At 40.9% G+C, this 12,318-nt stretch overlaps 1 protein-coding gene across 1 annotated transcript in view; it reads left to right on the top strand.

Moving 5' to 3' along the window:
• Positions 1-6,881: 6,881 nt before the first annotated feature.
• zgc:113516 (uncharacterized protein LOC541449 homolog) overlaps positions 6,882-12,318 on the top strand; it is a 34,035-nt gene continuing 28,598 nt past the window's right edge. Inside the window, exon 1 of the mRNA XM_068722688.1 lies at positions 6,882-7,120. The gene's annotated coding sequence lies outside the window, so the exon portion shown is untranslated. The remainder of the gene's footprint in view (positions 7,121-12,318) is intronic.

The raw sequence follows: 12,318 nt of genomic DNA, 5'->3' as shown, positions 1-12,318 counted from the left end.
AGCTCATATAGACCTCACAGTTTAAAGGCTCATTATGACTTAAGCGCCGTATCTATCGGACAGCCAATTAAGAGAGTAATATTCCTGTTTACTGGGATCTCTAGTCCAGTGCCCAGCTGGTCTCCCATTAGAGGACCCAGTGGGGATTTTAATTGCTGAAATCCAACCACAACATTGAGCATAAATTATTATCCGCTCTTTGCTGATCACAACTTTTGGCCAAAGTCAGTGAAGAGTAAAAGCCTGAAGCCCAAAATGTTCACGGGTTGGTGTCGTGGTCGTACGGCTTCATAAAGTCTCAAACACTGTTAAATAAATCATGACTTTATTCTACTGAATGTGACTCAGTACGACAGAAGAAGTAATAGTAAATAAACAATATGCGATATCAAGAAATGGCTGGTTGAATAACTTGAATTTTCGTTAGTTGTCGGGTAGCAGGAGTTCATTTAACATTATCTAAAAATAATTTTGAATGCAAATGTCTGATGCAAACTTTATTGCTCAAACTCTTGCATGGCATCACAGTCGTAGACCTCAACGTCTTCAGAATTTAAAGACCCGAACACCCCAAACAGCTGAGTGTCCAATCCCTGAACAAGACCTGGTGAAGCAATAAGAAGGGTTTCACTGACCTACAGGTGCTTTCTGCATTCCCAATTCCGTTCAGAGGGAAAAGTGTTTTCTGCAGGATGACCATCAGTTTTAAACAAGAGGTGAGTGTAAATTGAAACAAAACTAAAAGCAAGGTTTGGTAAAACATCACTGTTTGGGTTAAAATAAGGCTGATTGTTCTGTTGCTAAAGTTACAGATGTAAATTAAAATAGGTCAATGTTGACTTCCTGTTACACATGCAACACTAACAACGGCCTCCTGTGTGACGGTCCCCTCAAAATGTAATTGAGAATGTTGTTTCGTTGGTAAGCAACATTGACAGTAAACATATCTTTTGAGTGTTACTGTGTTTTCTATTCTTTGCTCCAAAGTTCCCAAATTGACAAATTAAAAAATAACTTTTGAATGTATGGTTCAGTGATTTGATTTCGACAGTATATCGGTTGGTAATTCAGGGACGTAAAAGCTAACGGTGATTTTATAAATCTAATATTATCACCAGCATTGATGTGTTTGATAACAGTACGGTCATATCATTTAGTTCATAGCTTAAAACACATGTTTAAGTGTACAGTTACTCATTTAAATGAGTGCTTTTAATGCTCCTTTATGTATTTTATTAGTATGGTATAATTATGACAAAACACTACGTGGTGTCCTGACTCAGTGAACACGTTGTGTATGTTTTGGCATTATTACCTCTGCATTGTCGATAATTTCTATATATATGGATATATTGGAGTGTGTCATTGCTTAATAAACACCTTTTATATAGTTATCTTTTTTTCCATATTACATTATGTAAATATCATAGAATAATGTGTTGTCTTTTATCCTATTTAGCTGCTATCCACTCAATAAAACCCGGACAACAAGACATTATCCTGGCATTTTTTAATATAGCTCATTTAAACTTCTGTATGTCACTCTACTGACAAAAAGCTACAACAAAAACTAAACGAGACACGAGTCAGGCAGTGTGCAGCGTACGCTAAACTTTCAAGGTAAAACAAAACCTGCTTTTTTTTTTTTCTTTTTGTGTTGAGCAGAATTCCTCGTGGACTGCCATGAATTTGTTCAATTGTTGCTTGAGTGCACCTTAATTTGTGCGTGCCAGGCAGGACGGCGGGGGGTCGCTCTGCGGTCAGAATTGACTCTCAAAATAAATGCTGTGCGCCGAGGCTCAAACGACTCCTTTTTTGTCCCAAGACGTGCGGCCTTGATAACATCTTCGGCATATTCAGGGCTGCAATTTATTTATTTTTGATGCCGTGGAGTCAAAGACAAACAATGGTGATTACTTTTCAGTGACAGAAAAAAAATTAACATTTTGAATCTCTTTTCTTTTGACTAAAATAACTCCGGAACGTGTTGTACGGTGGCTCATTGGACGGAGAGCTGTGTGCTCGTGGAGAAAGGAATGAATTAATGAAATGTGGTGATTAAAATTTGAGCAGCCACAGTCTTGTTAGTGTCAAAGGGTGTTTTTATTAAGTCTGTTTTTTTGCATATTAGTAGTGAGTGTGTGTGTGAGTGTGTGTGTGTGTGTGTGTGTGTGTGTGTGTGTGTGTGTGAGACAGACAGAGATAAAGAGAGTGACGAGTGCTCTTTAGGGATTGGGGTAATTCCAGCAGAGAAGAACGGCCTTGAACATCACATATGAAGACACACGTTTGTTGAAGACCCTCACTGATCGATTCCAGTCTCTGAACCTAAACCATTACGACCCGAAGCCTCACTGATGCTGTGTTTTAAGACTAGACTTTTGGGGTTAATACAGATTGTTTTGTTTTTATTATTTTTTTGTAGCCACCCCAATACAGTGGAGGTGAAATAAACTGTGTGGTCAGTTGTCATTGATACTTCTTAAAGGAGAGTGAGATGTCGTATTAGGGTGTGGCCCCTCCCCCGGCTCTCTACATTGTTTGTTTTTTTTACCCTTCAATGGCCCTGAAACCCAGACAAATTAAGCATATTTAGGTGCTTTATGAAAACCGTGACAGTATCCAAAAAAAAATGCTCAATCCACATAGAAATACGTGTCCCAAGTTTTAGCCCTCAAACATCCCTCATATAATGCCATCCCCTTGCCCCGTATCCTAATCTTAATTATCACAACTAAAGTCCAGGCCTCAACCCTAACCCTAACCGAATTCTAACCATTAACCTTTAAACCAAGGCTGAACCCTAACACAAGCCTTTGAAGGTCCCCAAAGTGAGAACTGGCCAAAGTGTCCTCACTTTCTGAAATGTCCTCACTCTGAAGGTCTGACACTTTTATCGGTCCTCACAAAGATAGCTGTACAAGACCACACACACACACACACACACACACACACAATCCATTTAGATAATTCTAATTAAACACATTTCCCAGTTTCTCTTTTAAAAACCATCAGTTTTGTTTCGGAAGAGCCTTATTTAACCCCTGTTCACTACCTCTGTTAACACACTCCTCTGTTCAGCAAATCATACGGCATCCATAATCCCCCCCCCCCTTCCTACAACACAACACAACACAACACACACACACACACACACACACACACTTTCCCCTCTGGTCCACTGAGGCCCCCTTGCCATTAACAGGCCACCGCAGCACGCCTTCTCCATTTAGGTCCACACACACACACACACACACACACACACACACACACACACACACACACACACACACACACACACACACACACACACACACTCTTCTCTCGCGTCTCAAAGGATTTGTGGAGAGACTTTCGTTTCTCCTGCAGACGACCAGGCTCGCAGAGTTGTGTTTGTTTTTTCTGCAGCTCTGCCTGTAGCTCCAGTAGCAAACCGCCGGGCTGTGTGCGCTAACTGTCTGTGTCCACATTTGTTATGACGTTGTGTATCGTGTAACAGAGTATCTGTAGCCTTTAGGTTTCACGTGCCTGACAGGACTGAGTGTGTTTGACACCGTTTTTGAGATTGGCAGGAGAAGTTTTCGGTCCCCGGGGTATTTATGTTTTGAGTGACATGTTGTGGGATGTTTTCTTCAAAACTGCGCTGGATGTGAGGAAATGCCAGTTATTAAAAAAGTGCCCATATGTTATAATACGAGCGTTCTAGTGGCTTTTTCTTGTTTTTCCTCATCCAGATTTCAGTCGTCATTTATTTGTTTTATTAATGTTTTTTTTAATGTAAAAGGAAAACTCGCACAAAATGTAAAAAAATTACATTTAATTTCTACTTTTTAATAAGACACTTGTATCTAGATGCCGATGAAACAAGTGCAGCTGAACTGACAGCTGATCCATGCAACTTTTCCAGGAACAGTAAGTAAATAAAGAGGTCGTCTGGTGTGCGTGAGCTCCCATGTCCTACAGTGACTCTCCTGGTTAAACATTACGCTTGATTGAGTTTGAGCATGAATGACCCTCAGCTGCCGTCATAACAAGCGACTGATAACTCAAGACATTTGTCTTCACATAAGGAGGAATGTTACTGCTGTTTATTTAACCACAAAGTCATTTTATTTTCATATTCATAACTCCTGAATGTGCTTCAATCCAGTATTTAAAAGGGTCGCCTCAGACGACATCTCCTAGACATAACATTTATACGCCAGTTTGTTTTACCAAATATGTTTCGTAGGATAATTGCTGCCCTGACTCTGTGCGGTGGCCTAGTTTTTTTTTTAAGTGACGTAAATGATACCGCGCTAAAGTTTGACACCAGAGACTGGGATTCACATCCAAAATAGTGGTTCTGTAAAGGTTAGGGAAAGATTATGGGCTGTTAATAACATGAATATAATCCATCTCAAGTCACTTTTGACTTTTATTAATATCACACCAGGATCCCTGACCTAAAGTGCTTTTGACTCTCAGAGACGTTATTTATGCTTCAACTACTACACGAGCCAGTCGTTCACTGATATTAATACTGTAGGAAAAGAAATGAAATAAGACATATTTATATAAATAAATAATAACATATTTTAAGATGCGTTATGTAGCTTATTTGTATGGCATTATATCTTTAAAAAAACTTATATTTGCTGTTACAAAAATGAAAGGTACATAACAATTTAATTTAAATTTAATTTATTTACAGGAGACGGTTGAAGGCAGAGTAGACGTGATGACTTCACTGAGCAGTCAGACATGAATATAAATTAAAAAAAAGATTAAAACGTCCCAGAGATCTTTACCAGTGTCCCAATGTCAGCCCAGGACAAGTTCCACAATGTACCCCCCCCCCCCCCCCTTCCACCATCTACACTGAGAGTGTACATGTTTTTCATTCGCAGGACCCGCTCTCACTTTAATCTATGCATCTATCCAGTCTGAACCGGCTCTATACAAGCGTGCGTGTGCGTAGCTACGTTAGCCGTTAGCTGATATCCCAAACACACACCGTTAAAAACATTTAAAAACGGCTGGATGCACTCAGCTGTGCGGGGGCCCCATACCGGCCGGGAAGGCGCCGCAAGAGTGGCGAGTGATTAGTCAGCAGTCTGTCAATGGCAGAATCAAGTGTGGGTCACCTGCAACCACGAGAGGACGCTCGCTAGCATGCAAGCACGCAAACATATTTGTGTGCAGCAGTTAGCTGTAGGGTGAGAAGTTCGGTCAGCCGTGAGGGACTCGGAGTAGAGCCGCCGCTCCTTTTGTCGTGGAAAGGAGCCGGTCAAGGTGGTTTTCGGGCATCTGGTGAGGATGCCACCCGGGCCGCCTCCCTAGGGAGGTGTTTCCAGGCACGACCGGCTGGGAGGAGACCCCCGAGGGAGGCCCCGGGACCAGGTGGAGGGACTATATATCTCCAAACTGGTCCTGGGAGCGCCTCGGGATCCCCCCCCAGTCAGAGCTGGCTGACGTGGCACCGGGAAAGGGAAGTTTAGGGGTCCACCTGCTGGAGCTATTGCCCCCCACGACCCGATCCACGGATAAGAGGTTGAAGATGAGATGAGCTAGCTGTGGACAGACACCGAGATGCACGCTCGCTCACTCACTCACGCCAATAATCACATTATCTCCCGGTGGAGGTAGAAAAGAAACACCTCTCTTGTGCTTAGGTACAAAAAACATTTTATTGGGCACATTCAACTTCAAATCCCAGACGTTTATTGTATTTTCCTTCCCGTCTCCGTCTCTGTTCACGCAGACTTCATTTCATTTCTCCCAGTTAAAAAGTCTCGACTCCTCACCGCCGCACCGTTCCGCGCCGCTGCCCTCCGATCTAACATGGCAGCGGCATTACCATCTCTATGTAAATTGCTCTTCGACACACAGACAAGGGTGTGTGTGTTTGAGTGTGTGTGTGTGTGTGTGTGTTTGAGTGTGTGTGTGTGTGTGTGTGTGTGTAGAGGGTGCAGAGTGCTTGTCAAACAACCCCTCCACATCCTCCTCATATACCCTGACAGGGGAAATTACAACAGCCGCTGAACTGGCCTCCTCTGTTAGAGACACTTGTAGACGGAATAAAGAGTCTTTCTTGAGAGTGTGTGTGTGTGTGTGTGTGTGTGTGTGTGTGTGTGTTTTCCAAAAAAGGGCTGATGTTTCCTCGCGGATGTTACAGTACATGTTGAACACAAGATCACGATACTGTCCCCGTTCTGTCGGTGCTGATTCCTGCAAATCCACCTCTTTTCTCTACGTATTTCACACAAACGTCAAAAAAAAAGAAGAAGAAAAGATTAAACAAGAGCAGCACTCGTAGCCAAAACAGGTAAGGACAAGTAGATATTAACTAGACAGGGCACTTGACAGAGGTTTTTCAAATACAGTACAGCCCCCCCCCCCCCCCATCCATCAAAAGAGACCCAGCAGCAGCATCGAGGGCAGATTTGTGTGATTTTCTAGCAGATGAAAGTGAATATATAATTAACGTGCTATAATTGCCAGCAGTCTCTTTTATTTCAAGATGAAATGATGCGAGCTCTCTCCCAAGCCAAGGTCAGAGGCACAAGCCCTATGCGATACATATTTAATGGAGAAAGACAGAATGTGAACATATGTGACTGGATGCTTGAGTTTTGCTGTATTTTATTAAATATCATCCGCAGCTGATGTTGCTCATTTTAGCCTAGTGAAATAAATTAGGCAGTCAAAATAAATCCCCGCGTAGCATCTTTAAACGGCATTATTTATTATTATCAATGTTTCATTAATAAGAAATGCTTTGGGTTTATTTTTCTTTGTCAGTTTTTGCAGGGTCTCAAATCCATGAGATTGATTGTTCATTTCCGGCACTTCCAACGTCATCCGGTAGCCAGACCGCCACCAGAAAACACTCCACTTAGCATAAAAGCAAACGGGCCACCTCCGCCTCCTGCGCTGACGTGGTTTTCGTGGCTCATTCTTCATTTTTTTTTTCCTCGAGATCGTTTCAGCGTTCCCGCCGTGCTCTATAAACCCCGTCCCGACCGCCGCACTGCTCACTGCTCACGAGCTCAAGAAGTATAAATCCAGAGCGATTTAGCTTCACGAGCGGCCCCCTAGAATCCCCGCAGGCACGAGGCAAGACAGCACTGTCGGATTGGTAAGCAACCCCCCCCCCCCCCCCCCCCCCACACACACACACACACACACACACACACACACACACACCTAAATACAGTGTGGTGAGAGACGGAGCTGGTTAAGCGTTTCTCTGCCAATGATATCAGATTAAGCGGAGCTTTCGGGGCCCGTCCGGTGCCGGCGACGTGCATGACCTCATCAGCATGTGGCTGGGGTGGTTTTGGCAGCGAGGGGAACCTCTTATAAGCTGTGGCAGGAGATGACAGGGGAACACGGCAGAGAGCGCGTTGGTGCCGACACAGGCAACGGCTTGATGTTTAAACGCTTTATTTGATAGAATTAAGACAACAAGGGGTAATGCTTTGGAAACATTTGTGAGTTTAAAATCACTGGAAGGAATCAGACGCACGTCTAACTATTTATTACAATACATGAACGCTTTGTGCAGAGCTATCTGAACTTTTTGTATAATAATAATAATAATAATAACTTTTCTTTTATGTAACCTACCAACAAAACACAGTTTTAGGCAATCAGTGAAATGCAATCAAAGAATAATCAGCAACATTTAATAAAAAAAAACTGAATAAAACTTACAGAGGCGAAAAACTTGCTAAAAATGTTTTTTTTTTAACTTTAATATAAGAGTAAAAAAATAAGAAGAGTAAAAATAAAATTTGAAAAAAAAGGCTACAATTTAAGGTAGGTAAAAAAATAAGAATGAATTGAATACAATAAGAAGATTCCCTAATGGGAACACTCCTTATCCTGCTTTATTAAGGTCCATAGATTTTATAAAAGTCAAACTTTGAATACCTGTCATGATCTTGATTAAACTAAAATAAGTCCAGGATCGCTGACAAACTCTGATACATATATCAGGGTGTTATATCCATTAATCAACTATTTGTCTAAATTAATAATATGCAGTGGTATGACAAAGCATGTTCAATGTGGGCTATTATTCATTCTGAGCAAATTTCCTCAAACTGGGAGAAAACTACAGTATTGATGAGCACTTACTGAAGTTTTACTTCCTGCAGCAGTAAACATCAGTTAAAGGACGTACAGTACCGGCGAGCATATCGCCGCAAATAAATCTGACGGGAAATATCCCGTCCACGTCTCTGACCTGTCAGCGCTAAGGAACAATTAATTGCAGTCGCAAAGAATTTTATCTCCCCCTCCCCCATGTAAATCAACAATGTGTCGGGCAATCAGCCCCCCCTCCCCCCCCGAGGGCTGAGGCCTGAATCCTGCATGTCACCCTCTTCACATAATGAGGAGACAGCGGGTGTCATGTCTGGACTTGGCAATCTGTTACTGACATGAGAGTTAGAGTATTAAATGGACTAACTGCAGGCTTTACTGTCGAGGAACACCGGTGTCTGAGCCCAATGATTACCGCGGCCCCAAACAAAAATGACATTTGTCTGACAATAAAATTGGGTACTAACCTGTCTGAAAGCTGCCTCCATTTCCCCTAGAACAAACGTTGGCGTCAGCAAACAGTTTGACACACTTTCCCCCTTGAATGCATAGAGAAGGCGAAGCCATCCTTTGGCTCACGGTAATGGCCCCTCATTGTTGGCCGCAGAGGATGTGGTGCTATTCATACCGGTGGATGATTGAAAAGAAAATTGAATCCCTTTTGATGTGATAAATGTGTCTATTACTGCATTTGCACACAAAATGTCGGTGGAAATTATAGTGGGGAGGCAGGGCTCAGAGGAGAAAATACATAGGGATGGCATATTGGCTAGCTTTGATTGGAGCTGAAATATAAATATACTGTAACGGTAAACGTAATGAGTCCAAGCTCCCTGATTTTTCCACAGGAACTTCACAAATGAAAGGCCTTGAGAACCCCAATTGTGAGACTATATAAAAAGGTTAAATGTCTGCATAGCGCTCTCTCTCTTTTTCTCTTCAAAGAGCTGTCTGATAAAGGACACCAACAACTGTTTGCCTTGTAATAAAAGGACATTTTCTCTTTTCAAAAAAACTTCTGAAAGACAGCAAGAAGCCCGGGGAAGAAAGGAGCCACGGCATTTTGTGTTGCGCTGTGAAGGACAAATTCATTTGAAATTGTTAAGACAGTCACTGGAGTGGTTTGATGTACACATTTATGAAAATGTTCTCTTAGCGGTGGGTGCAATCACCATTTTCTTGACATTTGAGAAACATCTGCAATGCAAGTACAGTAGTGACATTGTTTTCCTTTTTGTGTACATTCAAAACACGTTGGCATCTCATACACATTGCTAAATACTTTATTATTAATGCAACAGTTGAGAAATTGTCTAAAATACATATTCTGAACAACCAAAAACGTTTGTGTTTTTTAATGTTTTTTTTTGGTTAGATGCCTGAAATAAGATTAATTTACCAATTATTTTAAAATTTTTCATTTTATGTTTTGTTCTCCCATATAGAATAGTCAGCAAATACCCTTTCTGAGAATTTTTAAGCGTTTAAATGTTTTTAAAAAGGCAGTCGCTAACAAGTGGTTAAATGAGAATAAATGTCATCATGTCGAGTAGTCCGCCTTCATAAAGCGGTGTTCACTCGTGACGATTATCTTGCTGAAGTATCATAAACGTGTGTTTTTCACAAAAGATGTTCTGCAATGATCCTAAATCCAATGACTAAATCCTGTTGGCTTTATGTTAATACATATCTTAACGTAATACAACTCTTAAAACGAAGACTAACACAACACAACAAACTAGTCCTACAGCACTTACACACTCTGCTTCTGCATTTAAAAAAACATCAGATAAAGAGTTCTCAAAAACGTTTACTAAATAATGTTTTAACAATTCACGGCATCATAAATCTGCTCTCATTCAATTTTACATCAAATAATTTCTTAGTTTTGAAAGATCAAGGTCCTCCTCCATGCACTTTCTATTGTATACTGGACACACCCACACAACACAATCTCAGGAAATTAAATCAATGAACAATAGATTTTCGACACATTTCGTACATAGCTTTGTTACAATAAATGGCGTTCCCTGTTTCACAAACCACATTTGGTGTAACTGCCATGTGGTCATAAGCACCAGTTTGTAACATTAACGCCATGGTTAATATTTCTCTTTAAATCCAAACAGCAATCAATAATAAAAATATCTATCTGTGGCTGTCTGTAATAAGCCCGTCCGATCATTCGATTCAGCTGAAATGAAATGACTGTCCGTGTTGCAGAAATTTGCAACTTCTCCCCAGACTTAGCTTCTCTTGAAGCTATTGCTACTAGCTGCTATTGCTGCTAGCTGCTCTGATCGGAAAAGAGTTGGCAACACTGGACGTTGGTTTTCTTGGTTGAATCATTTTAAAAATCAAGCTTTCTCTTGTTAGTTTCTCAAGTTGTTTATTTGAGGGATAAAAAAAAACACAACTCGGAACTTTCTTATTCCGTTTACAGTTTTCAAGTTGCATCTTCAAACATCACCGCTGCCATGAAGTTGACATTTTAGTTTTTTTGTACAATTTCTATACATCTAATGTATTTAACTATTGGATGGATTGTAATGAAATCAGGAAAAGGATATTCATGGTCCCCACAGGATGAATCCTAATAATAGTTTGGTGATCCCCAATAACAGGTCAACGTTTTCACTTATCCAGGGAAAAAAAACATACTTTTGCATAACTATTGGATCGATTGTTATGTTTTGTTATTCCATCCAGAGGATGAATCATATTTAACACAATGATCCCCTTACTTTTCCTCTATAGTGCCACCATGAAGTCCACATTCATGGTTTTGAATTAAAACGTCTCCGTGAAATCGATTCTATTATCCAGAAATCTTGGAAAGTGCTGTGTAGCGGTTTCCAGAAGGAAAAGTAAAGACATATGATCAACAAAATATCTGTAAATAATGAAATCTTCCGATCCTCGTCTCCACCATTCTCCCCCTACTCTATTTTCTTTCCGCATTTAGTTGAATAGATACAGCTAGTGGTTCCACTGCTTTAAAACGACTCGAGTGATAAAAACTCACAGTCTAGAAAATGTCGAGAAGTCAAGCGAAACTCCAGCAACATTAACTCAGTTTGGAGTTTCTTTCATGCCGTCTTCGACACAACTGGTACTCTGTTGATCCTTTCATAAATCATTAATTTTCAAGGCTCAAAGGCCCAAAAGTTAATGCCTGTATTCTCCACATTAACAATCGGGAGGAACAAGAGAGAAAGAGAAGCCAGACATACAGTAAGTGAGTCTGTCTTAAGAGTGTCAAAACAGTACATGTGTGCATGCCTGGGTCATTGTGTCTGTCGTCTCTTTTTTTCAAGCAGCCCTCTTTGCTCAGCTGTACTTCAGAGGTACATGCAGTAACTCAAACACCGACTCCGCTACTCCATTCTACCGCCTGACCCTTACATTTTTAATCGAGACACTCATCTCTCTTTCAATACACAACATCTTTGATGATGAGACTCTCTTTGAAGGCAAGTGAATTTCATTTTCGTCTAAAAGCTTGCAAAGTATTTGGTTCGAGATGATCGCCACATTCGTGACTTCTAGGCAATTACTGTAATGATGCAAAATGGTAAACATTGGCCCTAACATCTAAATAATTTAACAGACTGAAAACATGCTGCCCCAATGTTTATGAAATGCGTTTTTTTTGTGTGTGTGTTTATAGAGCGATCATGTTGAAATGTTCCATGGCATTGAGCTTGCATGGAAGGTCATGTTTGAATGAACTAATTCTATGATATTTAAACGGCTCCTCTAGCTTACACTGTGACTCGGGTCGGACAATGGACTCCACCCATTTAAAGTCTTTTGCTGGTGCAGCCAAATGTAATGCATCTGAACATTGTTATTATTAGACAGCGGTGCTGAAATTGAATTGCAAAGGGAGCTCCGTTTGTGGTGAGAAAATACGCCGAGCTCAATTTGGACGCAAGCGTCACGTCTCTGTGGCCGTTTGAATGGATTGCAGACATCCCATAATGACACGTTAATTAATTCCAGGCTTTAATTCTTGTGTTGCAATTGATTGTACACTACAACATGTGTATTGTTTTATTTAAAGTTACTATGAGGAACCGTCTCAACGTAATACTGATGACTCGATATGACTTGGTCATTGGTTCCGCCGTGTTGGACTCTTGTGAAATCAGATGAACTCGTGTAGATTCACCAGAAACTCACAGTGGCAGCGTTCGGTTCTTTTTTTGTTGTTGACTAAATAGA

This window comes from Cebidichthys violaceus, unplaced genomic scaffold (genome assembly GCF_023349555.1).
Source record: "Cebidichthys violaceus isolate CVI_PGR_0920_01 unplaced genomic scaffold, fCebVio1.0.p SCAF_3, whole genome shotgun sequence".
In the NCBI taxonomy this organism is placed as follows: Eukaryota; Metazoa; Chordata; class Actinopteri; order Perciformes; family Stichaeidae; genus Cebidichthys; species Cebidichthys violaceus.
Note: the sequence above shows the minus strand (reverse complement) of the source record. Positions and strands in the feature narration are given on the sequence as shown.